The sequence below is a fragment of the Ambystoma mexicanum genome, chromosome 14 (genome assembly GCF_040938575.1).
Source record: "Ambystoma mexicanum isolate Mex_15411 chromosome 14, UKY_AmexF1_1, whole genome shotgun sequence".
In the NCBI taxonomy this organism is placed as follows: domain Eukaryota; kingdom Metazoa; phylum Chordata; class Amphibia; order Caudata; family Ambystomatidae; genus Ambystoma; species Ambystoma mexicanum.
The window spans coordinates 608153318-608176025 of NC_090940.1; the positions used below are offsets into that span (position 1 = coordinate 608153318).

Below are 22708 nucleotides of genomic sequence, written 5' to 3' on the forward strand. Positions count from 1 at the left end.
CCCTAATTATCTAAGAGTTGGCTGTCCCTATGCTGTCAGTCTAGTTTACATCTCCACTTCCTGCGTGCCGGCCACGTCCGTTGCTTTTTGACACCACCGGCATTGATTCCCAGTGAGCATTGTTCTTAATGATGTGATTATGCCAGTGCTTGTGTTTTCCTGCTGTTTAGGCGGCACAGGACTTCTATTTCCTTTAAGAAACTGAGACAGGAGTGCACTTGTGCAAGGGAAATTCCACCCCGAATATCTGATGTGTGGCCCCGAGTACTTTTGATTTACCCTGACATGGTATCCCCATGCTTCCCTGATGAGCACTCATCAGGGCTGCAATTCCGAATTGTGTGCCCCTGAAAACCTCTAAGCCTCACAGGGTAAGGGGGGCCCGATGGCCCTCTGCCCGCTCTGCAATCACCTCCCATCAGCTAGATGTTTACTATGAGAGAGTAAGTGGGATGCATTATTACCATATATGGTCATGGCTACTAACACCCTTTGCGTGTGAGCGCTTCAGTTGCCGCAACCAGATCTGACCCATTTCTGAAAGGTGTCTGGATTCAGTACCTGAATCCACACCTGAGAGAGCCTGTGAAGAAGTCGACAGAAGTTGAATGCAGCAGTAGAATGAGTTCGAGAATTCTTGCTCTCCACCTGGCAGGCTCCACGGACTAATTGTCCAACACAAAAGGTCTTTGCAAGTTGGCCCAGGGCTTCCAGAAGAAGAGGGCCACCTTGCAACTTCCATTGTTTGTCAAGAGCACTGACCACTCCCTGTTTCAGCGTTCTGCCACTTCTCCCCACAGCCCACACTCCCCGCCAACACTTCGCAACATATTAATTCCTAAGAGGACCACCTCTATATTGTCTGAACTGCTGCCTCCTTACACCTAGTCTCCTGCACCTCCTCAACTCCTCATGTGTATATACCTCCACCCATCCCAGGTTCACCCTTTCTTGGCACAGGAAATCACTCCTTTCTCCCCACTGCATCTCCATGACCTGATTTGACATGCTCGCCAACCTCCAACTGTGTTTCTACCTCGATCCACCATCCCGCCCCACTACTTCTCACAACCTCCTTCTTGACTTCTCTCCTCAACTTGCATGTTCTGTACCTCCCTCACTCACTACTGATGTTCCAACCCCCCACCCTGTGTTCAACCTCCTTGATGATCCTCCATTACTTCTGCAGGCTCCACCTTTCAGCATTCTGTCTCCACTCTGCTATGCTCCAACTCGCACCAAATGCTTTCGTGGTCTGTTTCCAAACTGCATCTAATAGCTTCCCTGGGTCTGCTTTTATTGGTCCCCGTCGCCCCGCCTGGGCTGGGCTAGTCTAAAGGGTATGCATCTTAGATAGCCTGTGCTTATTGGGGTTTGGGTGCCCTTTAAGTTAGTTTAACTTGGGTGTTTGAATTTCTGTCGAGCAGTTTCCTTCTGTTGAATGGATCAAGCCTCTAAAGGACCTGTCAGCCATCCTGCTTTGTGAAATTCTGCGCATGGATGCTGGAGCACGAGCAGCGGTCTCGGTGATCAAAGCCAGCGTGGCTTCTGTGGCTGCGGGATCGCGGACCACTCTTGCTGTTGCAGCAGGAATCTGCCACTGGTTGATTCCCAACAGGGAGCGTGCTACACAAATTCAGAAACTGCAGGTTCCGCGTTAAAGTATCCATGAACCTTTAATGTTGTCAGAATTTTCCGTCATATTCTACATTTCATTGAAATGGCCAGCTAGGATTGTCACACACATGTGACAATTCGCTGTCCCTCTGCCTGTGGTGCTGGGAGGGTAACCAGGATATCCTACCCATGTCATCATCCATTCACAGCTTCGCACTATGGGTGGTAATATGCAAACACCTTGGCTACCACACCACCCACAAAAGGGTCAGACTGAGGAGTTCATCACAGCTCTCGGTACTCACCTTCTTCAGTGAAAACCCTACAGCTTGTCCCTTCCTGGACCTGACATGAAGAGCCAGGAGTGTTGGAAACTGACAGTCAAAGCAAACGTTATCTAAGAAAGACCAAGAACAAGCAAGCAACATCAACAAATAATGCAGTTAACAGTGATCTAAGGAGTCCATCTCCTACCTCAACCACCTCTACTGAACACAGCCTGATTCACTGGCATTCAGCAGCGTCTTCACTGAACCATTGCTTATAAACTAGTCATTGTGAGATACAGTCTTGTGAGCCATGACTTGCTAACAAAAGAAGGGTACGCCAATATCTGGAAAACCAATGGGCAAGATCACAAGGAAAAAGAAGCTACAGTTGCACTGCTTAGAACAGGTCCATTGTTCCTTTTGGAAGACCGGCCACATGGCGATCTGACATTGTGTTTACAAGGGACTGCTACATAGTCTCATTCCAGAATAACAACCAGAGTTACGCAAGCCTCTGCAAAATGTGTGAGTTTAGCTGTGCGAGTGCTTCTACATTACCTGCACACTGTTGCGCTCGCCTGGTATCCACAGGGACGCCACCCAGCCGGGTTACTCGCTGGTATGCTTCTCAGCTTTGCCCATATGTGGTCTGCGGGGAAGGTTCTGCCTGAAAATACAGGAGGACTGTGTTCAAGGCTGACCGACCGGGGTAAGTATCCTCCCTCCATCCCCGTATGCTTTCAGCCCCTCTGGCGCCCTCTCCTCACCTTGTGCTAGAGTTAGGCAAACTCTCCGTCCTGCCTTCTTTGCAGGGGCGCGTTGTCTTTCATGGGCGAGTGCGGTCCAGTTACTTCCCTGACGCTGGCCCGTTTGATATTGTTCAGGTAGGTCTTATTGCTGTTCTTTAGTTTTGTTGCTATCCTGCTGCCTTTCTTTGTTTAAAATGTCTCTTTTTTTCTCCCTTAGGTATGCAGAGCTTCAGCGCGGCGAACTGGCTTGGTTGAGCCCCATTGGTAAATGATGGTGTATTAAGAACGCTATGATGCGGTAAGTAAGCGCTATGTGCCGCGCTGCGAAGTCTTGCCTTTGCTAACCTGTGTTTTCCTTCCTTGTAGTTCGCAGTGTTCTTCAGCGTGAGTGGAATGTCCGGAGTGGTGCCAGCCGAGAGACGACCAGCCAGGTAAGCCTTTTGAGCAGTTCATAACTTGCAAATGTCTCTACTGCTTTCTTTAATGTTGCCTCTATCTTCCTCTTTCAGGTCGTTCTGTCCGGGAGGCGTGCAGATTCGAGGAAGCTGTTCTCAAGAGCTGCGAGTGGCTAAAGATGAAGACTGCAGGTAAGATGCTGCTGCTAATGATGTTCCTTTTGTCTAATTGCAGGTTCTGCTTCTCCGAGGTTCGAGGGAATAGCTGGACATGGTGAGCGTCATGTTGCAAGCTGCAAAGTAACACGAAGCGTGTTGTCTTGCTCGGGTGTGGTTTAAATAGCCCCAACAAAATAGTCCAGGTAAAGTAGTCCCTAGGCTACCACACCCAAAACACTAGACCGCATAGCTTGGTTCCTTGGAACCAAGCTATGTGGAAGCCTCCATGTTGGCTGATAACACATTAAAAGTAGTTCCCAAGCACATGTTTTTCATGGTGTATAAGCCTGGCGCTATAGGCGCCAGGAGTGGCCCCAAGAGGATTTTGGAAAAGAATGCCAGGTTCTAGAGGCCCGAGTCCTGACTCCTCCTGGGCAATGGGTTTGCCAGAGGGGGTTTTGGGCGAGGGTCGTGACACACACGTAGTCAAAATTCTTAAGCCTATACAATAGTGATGTATCGCAGAGTATTTGGTAACAGCTGCGATAACAAACTTGTCTGGAGTCTGTTGTCCCTGTCTACAGTGCGAGAGGTGGAGCACTTAAAAACTGGTTTCCTGGCAGAGGAGTGTCGGAGTGATTTCCCGGGGGTTGGCAGGGCCGTCCGCGGACCTCCGGGGTTGGGGAGGCCCCAACTCCTCCCGCGTCCCAAAGGAGTATGAGGCACACACAAGAGCCAAGAGTTAGTGCTGTTTATTGCACAAAACCGACAGGGACAGGTTCTCAGAGCATAGGTACCCAAGGAACTTCTCAGCAGTGATGGGCTTGCAAGCCCTTTTTCTAGCAGGATGACACTACTACGTGCGTCACCCGGGAAAACTAGCCCCTAAACCTAACGCTACTCCGGGTTGGTTCCCCGAGTGGTAGAGTAAGTATTGATCAGAATAGGGGAGAATTTTAGTGGTGAAGAGGTCAGGTGGTACGCTTGGGTCGTCCCTAAGAATGGTTACATGAGATGTGTTATATGGAGAAAGTTAGTGATTGGTTTAATTATGTTGTCGTCCGTGGTTAGCGCCTCATATTATGATTGGTTCATTTGCGAGCCCCCAAGCCTGGGACCATCGTCGTTCCCAGCTCAGGATGTACCCGTTATTGGCAACAATGTATGACTGTGTCAGTGGCGGACAATGGCCAGGCCTTACTAGCGCCTGTTGGGTGTCCCTTTCCCATCGCTGCCAGTGTCCAACTTGTAACTTTGTTGTTGCAGCATGGGTCCCAGACGTGAGACCCCAGAGCTTCTCTGGTCCTTGGAGCTTGGCATCATGTCAGATCGGCCTGGTCACGTGTTGAGAGACCGTGGCTGAAGCAGAATTACGGGGATTTTATTTGTATTTCTGCTCTGAGGAGTGTTTAGCAGTGGCAGGTGTAACCTTGGCGCTGAGAGTACGGTGTGCATATTGCAACTTCGTGGCCTTGGCTGTGGGGCTCCCGTCGGGGTTTGTTTTGCATGATGAACACTTTACAGTTTCGTCTGAGCTGCTTCGGGCCTAGGGGCTCTAGTTTGCGGCCTACTTTGGCCTAGTCTGTGGGTGGCTGCATATATTTCATAACACAGAGGTCACGAGGTGTGACTTGGGTCCTTATACATTAGTCCATCTACAGGGTGACATCTTCAGAGTTTTAGTAGCAAAAGCATCTACAAGCGTAAACACAAGCTCCTCCGGCGTCTTGTGTTTCTGCGGTGCAGTAGTTAGCCTATGTGAAAAATAACAACGATGCATATCTGTGAGTGGTCCTCTATGTCATAGCACTGAGTATGTTCTTTGTGTGGGCTGGTGTGTCTGATCCAGGTGCTTGGTGGCACGTGTATTCTTGTCCGTTGGCTATGTCGTCATGTCATCTCTAATGATGGCGATATTGGTGGGTGATGTCTAATCGAGTTGGTCCATATGGTGGGTCTCCGCTCCACCTGAGGTCCCACCACGTGCTTTAGATGGCGCGCAGTTGGCCTGTGAGGCGTGGCCGCGGTGGATCTTGACTTCCGAGGCAGCAGTTGGAGGGCTGAACTCATCCCGCAGGGGTGCTTGGGTCATGACGTCATAGGCCATGGTCTGGACGGGAATCGGGGGGGGGGGGTGGGGATCGTCCCATTTTCCCTCTTCAGGAGTATTGCAGTGTGTTTGGTGTTTTGTGCCTGCTGCCAGCTTCAAGAAGACCTCGCCGTGACAACCCATGAATAACATTTGACTCCTCACTTTGCTTTAACCTCCTCCTTACACAGTAAGACTGCTTGCCACTCTGTACCTGCTACACTGCATGCTGTCAAAGTGCTATTCTCTTAAAAACAACTCCTGGCAACCCTTGCACTTGGGTCTGTATCTGTAACCCTACAGTCCCCTTACCTGCACTTATCAGACACCCCTTGTCTGCGCCTTAAACCTTTCACTTGCCACCTTGCTGGCTGCACTACCAGTTGTTGGTTTTATCCCTTGCTCAGCACTTCCCACCTCTCCCTTGCACTTTCCCCCTTCCCTCTGCCCTGCACTTGCGCGTTCTCAATGTCACTGGGCCTAGTTAGATTGCTGGTTTTGTCCTCCCTTGCCTTGTCGCGCTCTAAATCACGTGTGTATGAGCACAATACAAATAAAATATCATATCGGAGACTGTCTAGAGACTGTGGGAAGCTCTCTCCATTTGATCTAGGTCCCAACAATATAACAACAACTTTATTGCGGCAGCGAATTCTGTTAAGGTGTCAGTCGGCGAGAGACACCGCCTCGGAATTAACATTCGGAATTAAATTCTCTCCCTTTGACCTAGCATCCAAATAGGCAAAGTAAGCTGCGAAGCAAAATGGCTTCCCACAGGTCCCCAGATTGAGGGAAAAGGCAAATCCCAGCGAAAGCCTACAAGACCGGCACGACAGACTGCTTCCCTCCTTTGACCTTGAGCAACCATGAACACTGAGTCACTTAAGCCTATACAGCGGTTGCGAAGCAGAGATCAGGAGTTCCCGTCTAATCCAAAGGTCCCAAAGGCCTGTACCTACCTATATCCTTACATTGCTCCAACTGCAGCACAAAAGCGCACAGGGCAAGCAATGGAACCACACTTGTCTGGAAACCGCCCTTTAAACACACAAAGCAACACTTGACTTTGGCAACTCAATGTGCTGCAGACCCACGATAAGCAGAGAGGCGGCTCTCCGATCACAGGAACTTTCGAGTCAGTGTCAGCCGCTTCTGACCCCCCCCATGCACCTGGCCAGACGCCTGGCCCCCTACACTACACTTCTTCCCTACATCTCCCAGAGAACATTGTAGATCCGATTGATCCTCCACTGATTCCAACCGCGGCGAGCGTGCAATTATCCTTAAGCCCTAGCCCACAGCTCCATCTCACCAGACCAAAACCTACTAAGTGAAACAAGAGAACCACAGAGTACGGAAAAGGCTATACAATTAATAAAAACTGTGTTGTTCCAGAATCTGAATGCCCAGCATTTGTAAGGGGCTTCTGCCAAATAAAGGAGCAATTCAGTAGCTGATTTATCAAATTTGAGATGGCACTTTACAGGGTAATTCATGGAATTAATGTTCGCTGAAAACGGGGGCGCAAGCATGAAAATCGCAGCGCACATGTGAAAAATCCGCGCACGCAGCTTTTTGTCGATTCATGGAAGGTGTTGCGCGTGGCTTACCTGAGATCTGCGCTGAATCCGCATGTGGCGCACTCTTCATTGCAACAACCCGAAGGCTGTGCGCAAGACGGCCAGTGAAGGCGTGCACAGGGCAGCGCACACGCCTAAAAAGGGGGCGGAACACGCGGAATGGGGAACACGTAAAAATGTGGGCGTTACGGGGAAAGTACCGCTGCTAAATCCTTGCAACGCCCACATGCGTGCTAACAACATGTATTCATGGAATCGAACAGGGGAAACCCGGGTGCCAAAAAGGACGCGCTAATCTGGAAACACGTACACCTGGTGAAAGCGGGTGTAAGCAGCCCCACACAGCATAAAAGTGCGTGCAAACAAAAAACAAGCTCATACTCAACGATGAATATACCGTTCCTCGCAGCAGTGGTCGTGGAACACCGAAGGAGGAGGAGGAGGAGGAAGAGGAGGAGGATAGTCGGGCCCCACATTTATTTACCCAGGACCAGCCTTTTTGGGATGCCTGATGACCAGGTCTATGGCAGGTACAGGTTTCCACCCAATATCATCCTAGAACTGGTTGCTGAGTGGGAGGATGACCTCACTTCACCCACCCTGTGCTCCCAAGCACTGAGCCCCTTGGAAAAGGTGCTCAATGTACTGCATTTCTTGGCTACTGAATCATTTCAGTGGACAAGTGCCATAGTTGGGGGCGTCTCACAGGCCAGGCAGTCACACTGCCTACACCAGGTGTTGGCGATCATGACTGCACGCCCCTCAGTTCGCAAGTGCATTTACATGCCCAGAACACCCGCAGAAAGGCAGGCCGTGGTCCAGGACTATTACAGGGTGGCACACTTCCCCAAAGTGCTAGGTGCCATTGATTGCACCCATGTGGCTCTATGTCCTCCTAGGGCCACTGAGCACATCTATCGCAACCGCAAGCACTGACATTCCATCAACACGCAGGTTGTATGTGATACCAAGGGAATCGTCACCTCTGTATATGCTAACTATCCAGGGTCCAGCCATGATAGTTTCATCTTCAGAATGTCACCCCTAAACCGGGACCTGGAAGCTGGAAGGCATGACGACACATGGCTCATTGGTGAGTACAAATGCCTGTGCACATGCATGCATGTCAGACACAGAGAAATGGCAAAACCCAACTAATGACAACCGTTTTCACCTCCCCAGGGGACAGTGCCTACCCTCTGAGCATCTACATGATGACGCCAATATGAAACCCCACCACCCCACCCCAGGTAAGCTACAACGCGCAACCCGGTGCAAAGTGGAGTGCACATTCGGAGTGCTGAAGTCACGTTTCCATTCCCTTGACCGCTCTGGCGGCCAGGTGCTATATACGCCCCCAGTAGTGTGCAGGATTATAGTGGCAGCATGTGTCCTGCACAACGTTGCAACCCGCGGGGCGTGCCGGTGGACATGGTGGTGCCCCCACATCCTGGATCACATGTACGGCCGCTGCACATGGGAGGGGAAAGGGCACATGGCGAGGCAGCCCGTACCCAGCTTGTGGCAACATTTTTCACCTAAATTCCCACCCCTGCGGAGTGCACAAAGGCCTGGCACATACCAGCTGACAACTGATGGTGACAAAGGGACAGTCAACTGTCACAACCATACCACCCTGAGATTTTTTCCCTCGACGTGTTACATTGTGTGCATCCCTAGCTACTTAAACAGACCCAATGCTGTGTCAGTAAAAGGCACACATTCATGCTGCATGAAGGACTACCCCCTTGCAAAACAGCACACCCAAATACTGGTATGTCACCCAACCCCTCCAAAATCCCATCTCACCCACCCAAAACACCATGGCAATGTGAAAGCAACCAAATGAATGCATAACACATGACACAACTGTCACAAAGTGCACCGTCCCAAATGGAAACGGGCCACAGACAATTCCCTCTCACCTATGAAAAAGAAACAGCACACATGAGCATATACTTACCAGCACGACAAAACATGAATACAGGACCCAACAGTGGCAACGTCTGACAGTAACCAATCATAGTAGTGCAAGTGTCACAACCTGACAAAGGCAGCACATCGACCCCTTCCATCTCCAGTGTGTTGCTGGTAGGTAAATGTGGTAGGGTACTGCATACAACTTGAACTGCATCTGCAATGGAGACAGGCAAGGTAAGACATGAAGAAGGTACATGCAAATATGCATAATGAGCAATATGGAATACAATATACAAATCAACCATGCAGTGGAGAAATAATCAGTAATCCCCACTAGGTGTGTATACACAGTTTGGACTACAGACTGGCCACACAACTGATGGAAGCCCAATACCTCTGTGTATGTTACTGTCACACAGTGCCATCCTTGCGAGCCCATGGAAAGTGGAAGCAGGAGTGGCATATGTGTCTGGACCCCAAGCTTCAAACACAAGGCAAGCCTGCATGGGCCCAGCTGGAACACAAAGTGGATGCCTACGGGTGCCACACAAAGCAACACACTGTAACATGAATGCACAATAGACAAAAAAAAGAAAAATCAAAAATGGCCATCGGTCGACCGGGGGGAGGGCACCCAGGAGGGAGGATGTGCAAGGTGCACCCAAACACCCACATGCGGGGATGTTGAGAAAAAATAAATGCCCTCCATGGGCTCATGGCCTGCACAGCTACCCGATAGTGGGAGAACTGCAGTCGCTGTCGTCACCCTCTGGTGCTACATTAGAATGTGTGCGTGGTATGGGAGGCAGACCACGCAAAGACCTGGCATGCTCCTCCATGGCAACAAGCATGCGGGTTTGAAAGGTTTGGTTTTGCAGGATGATGGTCCAGAGATCCCTATGAAGCACCTCACGGGTAGCACGGACTTCTGCCTGCAAGGCCTCACGTGATGCCCGGATCTCCTCACGGGTTGCCTGGAGCTCAGCTGAGATTGTACGTGTTGGCTTCTCCAGCTGCTGTTCTGATCTTGTACTCTGGGACACCTCAAGTGCACCCAGAGTAGCTCTGGGGGAGCTGTTTTCTTCCCTCAGGGCATCCCTGTGGGCCCTGCCTCTGCAGATATGGCTGTGCGCAGAGCCTCCAGTTCAGCCAGTCAGTCCCTGTTGGCGGCCAACATGTCCTCCCTGTGTGAGCAGCACGTGGACTGCTGCTGGAGCTCCACCTGCCTTTCGGGGGGGAGAATGGAAGTGGCCATCCTATCCACAGCCTGACCAATCATCTCACATGATGCCCCCTGTCGTGCTGCAATTGCATAAATGGAGTTCTCCCACACCGTATTGCCCGGTGGCACACGGCCACCGCGTTGCCGGACACGACACCTGTTGGCCCCAAGGTGATGTGCACCTTGCTGTGCTGGCACTGCCTGAGGCTGCAGAACTGCATTCCTCCTTTGATCTGCTGCCCCAGGAACAGGAGCACATATTGTGGAGTGTGACCCTGCATCCGTAGCCGCCACAGGCAGACATTCTAACACTGAATGGGCCATTGAGGGGTCTACCCCCATTGCACGTGCGTTGGACGGAATAGCATCCCTGCCAGAAACACTCACCTACGTCGGGACATTTGTCTCAATGTCTGATTCAGCACCTGATCTACAGAGATCATCAGAGGTGTACCCAGAGACACCCGTTGACAGGGTGGTCTGTAGGACCAATGGATTTTCATGCACAACCACCCCACATCCTCCAGTGGTGCTTGGTTGGGGCTCTGAGTATGGCTGCCCCTGTGCCATCTCCTCCTCCACAGCATCTAGTGCCTCATCACCTGCCCAAAATGAAAAGAAAAGTAATGAAGACACGCATGAACAGCATAGCCGACACACACAGGCATCACAATGTACACATCCAATACATTTAATCAGACATGTCACACATGCAACAAACTCAGCCATGCATGCAGTGGCATTGAAGTGAAAGAGGACCCTGAAAGCAGACACTGATGACTCCAAAATGGAAAAGCAACACATGTGCTGCATGGTGCATAGCACCTGCATCACACATTAGCCTGTGAGTGGCATGGACCATCCACAAACATGACACATGCCAGCACACAGATGGCACGTAGCATAGCCATGCCAGAACTGACAAGGATACCCAGATGGGAGTTAATCACTATTGTCCCCCATCCATGTCAAACACATATCATCAAACAGAACATACAACAGAGTGAGACAAAACACACGTGTCACACACACGCTGCAACAACGCCAGTGTGTTCAAATACAGTGATGGGAGGCACATGGATACATCAATGGTAGGTCACTTGGATGTGACACAAGTCAATTGTCATGTTGAACATTCAAACAGGGCTCAGAATTGATCGGGGGCAGTGTATGTGTAGGTGCACAGGAGTCAATCAGCCTGATTGATGAAATCATTTGCGTAAAAAGTGAACATATGTGGGGCTTTGTGGCAGAAAATCCCTGTCTGAAGTATGGTGATTTTGGGGCAGAACGGCACACAAATGTGCGTTTATCATGCAAATGATTCCATCAATCAGGCAGAATAAAGAGAAAAACGGAATTAAAAATGTCGTGGCATGATGGCAGTTTAAGGGCAAGTGCAGTCATCATGTGCAGAGTGTTTGCAGCGGTCAGTAGGGATATAGTGAACCCCAAATCCAAAGGCTGGGGGATGGGTTGGAGGCACTACATGGGTCACATATAGCAGTTATGACTACACAGCCTGACCTGGCACTCAATCGGAACACATCACCCAAGCAACATACACATGGTCTGGATTCACGCGCGTGGGCACTCACTGGACATTGTCTCAAGATCTGGTAGGTCTCCCATGCCTTGGATCTGATCCTCTGCGATGAACCCTCCAGCGATGTTCTGCAAGTTCATCCTCCTCTGGTGGTGACCCAATGCCAGTCACCAGACTAGAGGCGTAATTGGAAGCCAGCTTGTTTTTTGCTCTGCGTTTTGAGGTCATTCCAATGCTTTGAGCAATCATCAGCTGTGCGCTTCACAAATCCAAGTGAACTAATCTGGTCAGCGATGCACTGCCAGTGGACCCTACGCTGAGCAGTCGTAGTCTTGCACCCTGCCGTCAACAGCATGTCGCGGCCATGTGCCGACACGTAGCCCACATGTGCGTCTAGTTCCACATCATTGAAACTCGGCTTCCTTGACGTGCCGGAGGAGCGAGCCGTATCTGGGGTCCCAGCCTGTTCCGCAAGAGCAGGATGCTTCCTCTTGAGAAGTGGTGCGGACCCTGAGTGGCTTATGCCACTCTGGTCTGTAGGGGCTCAAGTACAGGTGGACTGGTCACTGGAAGCAGGCAATGGCACGATGACCAAAGTTCTCACTGCAGGCATTGGCTGCTGGGTGCTGTTGCCAGGACCAAGCGGCACAACTGCCTTGGTGTGAGGGTCCGGGACCAACACTGTCCCGGCTGGGTGACTCAGAGCCGGGGTGGAGTGAGCTGCAGCTGCCCCTGCAGCCTCCTCACCCTGGCTACTCAGGGCAGCAGATGACATTGCTGCCCCAGATCCATGTGGCCTGGTGACAGCAACTTTCACCGCCACACGTGGCTTGGACTTTGAGACATGGAAGTCGGCCTGTGAGTCATCCCGTGCCAGTTCGGTGACCAATCCGGGCCAGGTTAGCAGGGCCTGAGCTGGGATGGTGTCAGCTTCATCTCCCTGACCCACTGGGGGGGGGCATAGGTGTCCCTGAATGGTCCTGGACACACTGCCCTCTTGGGCCCCCCTGCCCACGTTGGCCACCACTGCCACCATGGCCACCCTGCTCATCCTGGCCACGTCCCCTACCGCGGCCACCTCTTGGAGGTCGGCCACCTTTGCCTCCCTTACTACTTGGTTGCCTCCCAACCATGGCACTGATGTTCTTGTGCGAATGGGAGGTGCAGAAAACAATTGTCCTGGCAATTGGGGTTAAGGGGGCAGGATACTCGATGGAATACATACCCCTGTGCTCTTGCAAAGCCATCTGTGACCCCTGGGGGAAAATGACGGGTCACGCAACGCTCAGGCACCCCAAAAACAAATGTACATGCGACCCCTCAGTAACCCACATGCGTGGAATGAAGGACCCGCAGTACACTGTGGCACCCAGAAACACAAAAAATGCGTACGCTTGGTACACGCTGGCTAAAATGACCTCCGAATGGGTACGCAACACACAGGGGAAAAATACGTTCGCGACTCACCGTCTGCCTGGAAAATGAATGTGAAAAAGATGTGCGTGTGCGCGTTGGCAACACCCCCGCCAAAAGAAGAATTGAGGTATGCCTCAGTAAACAAGGAGTACGCACTGCAACCGTTGTGAAGTAATCTCGTGTGAACCGACAAGAAGTACAAGAATCACCCGCTCACTCTCCACAGAAAGCACGTACAAGGAAATGGTGTCCTACGCGGACCTTTAACCTCTGCCCACAGCAACGCCTACACGTGCCATGTCACTTATGCGCTTACACGCTGAGGGCCTTTCCTCGAATTACACGCATTCACACCTGGGCGTGCTGTTTTTTTCACGTGCGGATTCACTCTGCATCAAGCTGGCCACGCGACAACACACGGAAGACCACGCTCCTGCCCAGAAGGCCATTTTCCTGCCCCCCAGAGCCCCGAGCTGCCTCCCACGAGCCATCTGCTGCTGCCTGCCTGCTGGCCACGTGCCGTGCTATTTGGTGCCTGCACAACAGCCATCTGTAGGGGTCCAGTTGCTGCGACCACCCCTGCTGGAACAGAAGACTCCCGACTGCTGTTCCATCACTCCACAACCCAGCACCAGGACCCAGTTGCCCACCCACACCTGTGTCGGGGGTTGCCATGTCGGGCCAAACTCAATCTGGGACCAGTGGCGACCCCTCGGCAGAGAGGCAGAGGGCTGCCAGCTTCACTGCAGAAGTTGGCATCCTGGTGGAGCAAGTCCTGGTGCATTATGATGCCCTCGTCGGACGACCACGCGCCGACAAGGATGGATGGAAGAGGATCTGGTTGGACATCGTGGGTGCCATCAACGTGGAGGGGGTGGCAACTTGCGACCTGAAACACGCCCATAAGCGCTGGAAGGACTTCAGGTCCAGGACCCTCAGGAAGGCCTGGCGCCTCTTGGACGCAGCGGATGTAGTGGGGTGCCGGGTCCGTCTTACCACCGACCAGATAAGGGTCCTGGAACACATTAGCCCAGCGCTTCACCTTCAGGTCCTCGAGAGGCAGACCCGTCTGGAGTCGAGCGGTAAGTGTCCATGCGTACTCGCTGGACACAATGTATGTTGAGGTGTTCAGGAGTGTGCAGCTTGGACATAGGTCTGACATGGCTCATGTATGGATGAATATGTGCAGGGACATGACCGTGCTGCATGTGAGTCCAGTCATGTGTGATGCACATCAATGGTGTATGTGTTCCAAAGCAGGATGCGCAATTGCATGTGAAGATGCACACATGTTTGCATGCCTGTGTATGTACTCAGCCATGTTTGGGGTCTGACGCATGGATGCTCGTCACACCTTCATGTACATGCACGGTGTACATTTGTTTGTCTGTTTGGTGGGGGGGTGACTGTGAGACGCCATGGATGCATGTGACACAGCCATGTAGGTACCCGATTGGCAGATGTGACATAGTTGCTGATGATTGCACGGTGACAGGTGGTGGAGATGTACAGATGCATGTCTGTCTGGTGGCGTGTGTGAATATATTTGGCACTCCCCATGTTGCTTGTGACATCATGCCAACCTTTGGATGTTCATGCAGTTGTGTGTGTATATGCATGCTGCTGCCGGCTGCCTGATTCCTGTTCATTTGTGCAGGTGTGGGGGTTCAAATGATATGAGTGTTGGGGAGTGTGATGCCATCTGTAAAGTTTGACACTGCCACTCATGTACAACCGTCATGTGTGTATCAGACCATTGTACAGTGCCCTGATGCCTGTGTTCTATCTCTCCCTGTCTGCAGCTGCGACTGATGAAGAGGGCGGAGACGGTGCTGTGGAGCACAGCGGCAGGGATGCCACCACCAGCCGGGGACACAAGGCCCAGCTCCCCTCCGAGGTAATCATATCTTCCGGGAGTGAGGAGTCTGGTGTCGCGTCCATGGCTGCAGCTGCATGGAGTCCTCACGGTTGGTGGGGGGTTTGGTTGAGGAGGAGGCCGTGGCAGCCCCACACACAGGGCCTGGAAGGGGGGGGGGGGGAATTCCACTGGTGCTAGTGGTGCAGTCCAGAGGCAGGGACAGGAGGCAGCAAAGGCCGCCGAGGAGGTGCCTCTGTGTAATCCTGTCCCCGATCCTGTGACTGCATCATCCGGCACCAGCAGGGACGCCTTTGTCCAGACCAGTTTTCAGGGAGGGGATGCGCAAACAACAAATGGCCTTCCTCTCCCTGCGGACGTGGTAATCCGTGACCGGATTGAGCTTGTCCTAGCTGTTGTGGCGTTGCGCCAAAGTGGTATTCGGGATGACGTGCAGGGTTCTTGTGAGGGCAATGCATGTCATTTCGAATACCTGTTTGGGCACGTTGCACTACTAGGACAGGTCGTCGGCACTTGGTTGCTCCGTGTGCTGGATCTTCTTTCGACCCCCTCCTCAACTGAACCCCCTATGCGCCAGTCATCCTCTGTGCCATCTTCCTGCCCATGTATCACCTGGGCCCCCTGTGGAGCTTCGCCATAGCCAGCAGCGAGGCTGGTAGAGGACACATCCCTGCCACAGTCGGAGGTTCAGCAGGGGTGGCCACCCCACCAACTGGACCCCAGCAAATGGAGGACGTGCAGGCATCAACAAGCAGGCTACGTGCGCAGAGGCACCAGAGGATTCCATCAGCCTGGATGCCGTCGTGGTGCCAGAGGTAGTTGCATTGGAGGCAGCAGCAGGCTCAGCGTGGGAGCCATCATGGCTCGGGCCATCAACATCCCGGGGGCAGGCCTCGACCGGCGGGCAGGAGGACCCAGGATTGGGAGTGTCTTCTGTGTGGCAGCGGTTGGGCCAGCAAATAGATGGAGAGCGGCAGCGGGTGGAGAGGGCACGGGTCACAATGGTCAGGGCGGAGAACTCCATGCACCAGGCTTTGAGATGGGTTGAGTGCCTTGAGGCAACTCGTAGGGAGTTGGAGGATGCCATGGCTGCATCCCTGCGAGACCTCTAGACCAGGGAACAGGCCCGCCTCTGGAACATCGACATGGAGTTTGATGATGACCTGGCCGGGACATCAAAAAGTGAGCCGTCGGACTAGCCCGCTGCCTTTGTATATAGTTATTTAGGTTTAGGTTTCATTTAGTTTTTTTATGATTTGGAGTACAGACTTGGCTCCCATTTTTGTATATAGTTGTATTTTACATAGGGTTTTCTGTAGGTTTTGTTTTGTTTTGGGATCATGGACCCTTCAGACTTTTATTGTAAGTAGTTTTGGACATGTGCATACTTTTTTTTGTCATCCCATGGAGTAATGGTTTTTTATGCTTTTCAATTTTGGAATCATTTCTATGGACTTTGGCGATGGACCACTTTTCATTTTTCATGTCTTGGATTTTATTTTTTCCTTGGATTTTACTTTCTTTTTCATATTGCATTAATTTCATCATTTGCATGTGTGGTTTTCATTTTGTCATTTTGTTTTCTTTTTAATACATTTCATCAATCTTCATTATTGGTGTGGTCTACTCTCATTGGTTTCGTGCATGTCTCTATGAACATTGGCTCAGTCATGTGTTGCCACTGTGTGGCTCTGTAGGACATTTAATCATGGGCATGGTGGTTCTTTTCAGACTCTCATGGCATGGGTAATTTACTAGGGAGTGGGTGCAGTGGATGGGTGGGCGTTTGTATTGGGGGGTGGAATTTGGGTTGGCGTTAGGGTCATGGGTCTGTATTGTTATGACGTGGTGTTTGGGGGGACATGAGTCGGGGCCTGCTAGCGGGTGCCAGTCAATGGGGGTGGGGTGGAGGGACATGTGTCGGGGCCTGCTGGCAGGTGCCCGTCAATGGTGGTGAGGTGGAGGGTCATGTGTCGTTACCTGCGGGCAGATGCCTGTCACTAGTGGGGGGGGACTTGTGTTGGGGCTCACAAGTGCATGGTGCCATGTGGCCTGCCTGCAGGGCATGGTCAGGGTTTGCAGGGGTCCCCCCTGTGGTGTGGGGTGCCTGCGGGGCATGACCAGGGTGGATGGGCTGCATGTGGGGCATGGTCAGGGGTGTAGGGTGGTCTCCTGTGGTGTGGGGTGCCTTTGGGGCATGACCAGGGTGGATGGGCTGCCTGCGGGGCATAGTCAGGGTGGATGGGCTGCCTGCAGGTCATGGTCAGGGTGGATGGGCTGCCTGTTGGCATGCCCAGGGGTGTATGGTGGTCCCCTGTGGTGTGGCGTGCCTGCGGGGCATGCCCCGGGTGGACCACCCTACACCCCTGGCCATGCCCCACAGGCAGCCCATCCACCCTGACCATGCCCTGCAGGCAGCCCACACCATGGGGGACCACCGTATACCCCTGGGCATGCCCCGCAGGCAGCCCATCCACCATGACCATGCCCTGCAGGCAGCCCACACCATGGGGGACCACCATCAACCCTGAACATGACCCGCAGGCAGCCCACACCATGGCGGGGAACCTTTTCCACACAATTTTCCTGGCGCAAGTAGAGTATGTGGATTCAAGGGGGTGCAGGAATTGATTTTCATGCGTTTTGGCTGCCGCGAGCGCGGTACGCGTATTGAAGGGGGGTGCGTGGGAGATTTTCATGGCTTTTGGCTGCCGAGAGTGGGGTACGCATATTCAAGGGGGTGCACAAGTACATTTTCACACGTTTTGTCTGCCGTGAGCGGGTTACGCACAGTTTTTCACACGATTACAGTGTTGGGGACCTGTAAGCTGGTCCAGGGTTAGCACGGCCCTTTGCGCCGTATTGGGGATTTCTATGGCTTTTCCTTATGCAAGGGGCGTTCTTGGGACGTAACTGGCGCTGCGGGATGTTTGCTGTGCCACGGTTGCAAATGGCTTGGGAAATCCATGAATACGCGGTGCGCCAGAATGCTGTTTAGCGCACACGGCTGGCGCATGCTCAATCTCTGAGCTGCCCGCGTGTGCTACTTCTGTGCTGAATTCTATGAATTATTCAAAGGGGATCTACACTGCTGCCCCAAACAAAGCAGATCCAAAACCAAATTACAGAAACCACCCAACCTGATCATTGTTCTATGAACAAGGACCACTTAATGAACACAAGCTGGAACGCCCCAACAGATGCAGAGATTCTGAATAGTGTCGACAGCACCCTCATAAACAATAATAAAACCCGGGATAACGCACACCTGAAGAGAAAAACTGATGGATAGAATCCTCCGACACCAGTGCTAAAGTAAGCGAAAGCTGGCTGGCCCCATGTAAACAAATGCTGTGCCTGTCCAGCACCGCTCTAGAGTGCATAGCAAGTCGCATGATATCCAATACAAACAGCATCTCTGGGCCCCTAAATAAAACTGGGTCCCCCACTGGATTACCTCGTTCTTCACCTTTGAATGTAATTATTGAATCCCACATGCCTCCTCCTGCACTCGAGGTGGGGTCTCAAAAGTCGCTTCCATTACAAGTCGCCCGATAAATTACCCTTGACACAAGACCTAAAAACAGAGAAAAGCAAACCGAACCTAATTGAGTTGAGCCCAACAACAATCAGACTAACTCACCAGTGGCCGGCCGTCTACTGAAAGACTCTGATGTTCCACTATTCAGCATAGTATCCAAAGAGACGAGTAATAAGTGTGGCAGCCCCGATGTCTCTGACCCATGGACCCCAAAAATTGTTCATTCCGGATAGAAGTTAAAACACAATGATAGCACCTTGACCACTGAAATAATGGCCTCGACTAAAGTGTGAACAAGGACAGGCTAAAGAGTCATCCACCTGCGAGAGCAACCTGCCTCAAAAGGACATGGATTGTTGCTCAAAGTGCTGATGCATCTTCCTCTGGCTCATCTCTGTCTGGTTCAAGTGCTGAAACTGATGAAGGACCGGAGGCTACCTTAGAAAAAAGAGCTTTGCTTGAGAGAACCTCCAAGAAATTGCGTAAGAAGAGCTGTTTGCCAAAACGTCCCATTGATATAGTAAATGAACCAAAAGAAATACCCCAGTGTAGCCAATTTGCTCAACTACAAGCAAATATAATCTCTGCAGTCACCACCACGCTGGCGCCATACCTAAAACTCTATGAAAATCTATCAGACAAATAAAAAGACCAGCCAACCCCGATTGCTCTGATGAACTCAAATTGTATTCACATAGTCTTTCATTGAAGCAACCAGAGAAAGGAGATTAAAAGACAAAGAACTCGACGGCGCAGTATTAAAGTCCCTGGTCGAGTTAGTGAAAGACGCAAGAGCCGACCAATCGGCCCAGCACGAAGAAGCCCTTGGCATCACCATAAACAAGAGCTTATGGAAATCACTACATGAATCAGTGATAACGTAAACCTCTGAGAAAGAAAACTCAGACCAAAACCAAATAAACATGCAGGACAATGAAACTCTATACAATCAGAGTACATTTCAGGGGATCCTACAGGTAGATGCAGAAGTAGCAGGACATTCGGGGTAAAGGCAAACCCGCAAACAAGAACCTCCATTCAAACTGACATCCCTGAACAAGCAAGTAGTAATAGAAAATCCATCGAAGGGTAGTGAAACGACTGAGACCGTTCTGGTATCAGAGACCGACCTGTGAGTGGCTCCACGACTTACTCTATATTCACCACTAAAACACAAGGATCCATGGAAAAATCAAAGTAAACTTCTAAACAAATCCCAGTAAAGAAGACCAAAAACACACCAATGCCACGTAACTCTGCTAAAACCACGTGTTCGCTGAGCTTCATACAAAATTTGCGGCTGCTCGCAGTTGAAGTCGCACTACCCGGTAGTAGTGACAGAGAGCGCTTGGGAGAAAAGGAATACGATTAGGTGTTCGTGCAAAATGAGAAACAAGTATCTCCATTGAAGGGAAGCCCTGTACAAAAACGACAGCCCCTGATATGAGTGCACCCTGAACACCAAATCTTTCGAAGAAAAATAGTCTCTGTCCAGCATCACATATGCAGCAGAAGCCTGCCTTGGGCTACAGTGGAAGACGTGGGACTGGCTTGAAGGAAAATGTTGGCACACTGTTCTACACCTACTGAATGCTGTCCCCATAGCCATTATTAGACACGAGATTGGGCCCCTTTCCCTCTATGTGAAAATACAATGGAAATCTACATTACTCTTCAGTAAAACGCAAACATCGGAATGTCCGATTCAATTCAAAAGGCTGAATATTTCTGCAGATTGGACATTGGACCCGTGGAAGAGATCCTGCCTCGCCCTACTATCTGAAGCGGGAGTCACTGCCGATACTCTGCTGTAACCCGTCGTATGTGAAACAAATCTTTTGGGCAGACGACTGGAGAATTACAGAAATGGAAAGATCAGGCTCCAAGATTCACTCCCTCTCAAAAACTGTAACGGGCTCCCTCAATGTGATACCATCCTACTTGACTCAATTTCCGAACCCTAAACACAGGGACTTAAGATCCTGATTGAACATCCTACAAAACAATACGACATTATGTAGATACGGAATAGGTTCCAACAACAGAAACTGTAGACATGGAGTCTTTGCAACACCTGACTCTGTCCGGCACGGAACTACGACACCTGAGAAGTGTATATGACCACTTGTACCCAAAATATGAACTGGATGCTGAGAGATGGTGGGAAGCCCTATATACGGGTGGAAATGTCAAGTGGTTGTAGACACTGGTAACATATTTGGAAATTGTTTAAAAGAAATATCGGTAATATAAGACCTGGAGGAAAGAAGATGCTTGTGATTTGATTGGTAAAAAGTTTGTAATTAACTTCACGCCGAATAAATGAGGACTGTGGCTTGCTATTCCGTTCAGCTGATATTTACTCATGGGGCAGGTATTTGAGAGCAAAGGAATAGTTACTACTTATGATCTAATTCTCAATCTTGGACATATTTATATTGATGAATGTTTGATTTTTCCCACCCTGCCAATTTCCAGAGATATCAAATTAGGGGTCTTACTCTGTATTGGCATCAAAGGAGATCTGGCACCAGCTGGCAGAGCAGTGCATCCCTGGTTCTTGCATGGAGCTGGCTGTTAAGGATGGCAGTGCCCACTTGCTATAAAAACACGTTTTTATTTGTTCTTCGAAATTAAATCTGCTGAGAGCTTCGTGGTTGATTTTCTTTGCTGCTTTGTGGCCTTACAAGTAAGTGTTTTTGAGGATGAGCACTTCCACCTCTAATAATTTAAAGGGTAAGTGTTATGAATTGGATAAAGTTACTCTAAGTATTCATTGGTAGTTTAATCCGGAAAGTGATCAATTGTATTAATGTGTCTTTTTAATGTGACTTAATTCATCTATATTTTGTATGTTTAATATGCTCGTTTAAATGAACGATGTTGTACAATTTTAAGATCACCATTGACATGTTAATGTATTAATAATCTGTAATGTGTAATATTGAAAAACGTTAAACAAGATCTTACAGTAATATGTGAAAAGATCTTTGAACTAAAACACATTAAAATAAAACCTATTTCTCTTTATACAAGATCTCAGTGATTTTGCCTATGCTCCTTGACTTTCAGCAGTATGTGATTCTAGTGCAGCTATCCATGATGGAGAATAGATTTACAAGTACCCACTTTTGTATTCCTTGTTCTTTCTTCTCATGGATGTTATGGCACCTCCCCTCTCCTCTTTGGCCAGGATATTTGCCAAAACGCCTCTTCAGTGAATCCAACCAGTTGTTTTCTGGTTTATAGTCGCCCCCTGAGATACCCGCTGTCTGCCTCTCGCTGGCTTTGGGTATTTGTTCTTGCTTTCCTGCAGATGCTCATGGGCCAGCAACCTGAATCGCTGAAGGTTGGCCTAGTCGCCTGAGAAGCTTAGCTACCAAGCAGATGCAAGAGATGCCTAGGGACGGAAAGTTTGAGTCTATGTGAAAGATGGAACTCTAGCATTGTGGCTATACAGAAAGGGATTAGGAGGGGTAGACTGTCCAGTGGCTGCATTGATCTTGAGATGAATCGCCTGTCCCAACAAACTACAATATACCACATGGCCTCTGGGACCAAGTCTGGCTGCCTTGTGGGAAGGGAGATCAGCGAAGAGCCTGCAGGCTGATGAGGGGATACATGATATCATCTGCCTCGCTCCGTTTCTAAAGGATTGTCTTTATTTGCTCTGCCACTGCTACCAAGAGGTGAGTCAAGAGGAGCTACTAGGGAGACCTCCGCTGCTTTTATCAGGGGCCTACCACTCCTCTCCATAGCCAGGTAACATGCAGCACTAAAAGAAACATTAATAAATGCGCACATACTTGGGGGGGGTATTTTGTAAGTGTTTATTTTATTGAGCATTTGTAGCAGTGCACAAAGCCTGAGGGCTAGTTGTGAGCAGAAGGCATTGGGTACCAGTTAGAAGGCAGGGAAATCATTAGGAGAGGGCAGACACATAGCAAGCCCAGTTTACTTGAACAGGAGAGAGCTACGTTTTTTCCTGAACAGAGGGTAGGATCAGGTTCTGTGGGGAGTGGGAGAGGGAGAATGTTCCAGAGTGTAGCTGGAGCCACGGGCAATCTGGGGGTGACAAGGCAGTCATAACATCACCATGTTAACCAAGGTCGGACTGGGGCAAGGAATCCTGGGCACTGACAAAAATGGGCCGATACCCATGAATTCCAATATGTAACTTTTCACAAAACCGCTTCAGCGGGTACCTGGTGCTTGTGTGGCAAAATGGTGCATATCAAGCACATTACCCCAGTAACAAAACGAGCGTGGCATCCTCGTCACCTCCATCACACTGGAAGATGCTGCCCACGGCGAGTTTTGCCCCCAGAT

General features: G+C 50.6%; 1 protein-coding gene across 1 annotated transcript in view; it reads left to right on the top strand.

Moving 5' to 3' along the window:
- POMT2 (protein O-mannosyltransferase 2) overlaps nucleotides 1–22708 on the top strand; it is a 296276-nt gene that overhangs the window by 212537 nt on the left and 61031 nt on the right. The window lies entirely within an intron of this gene.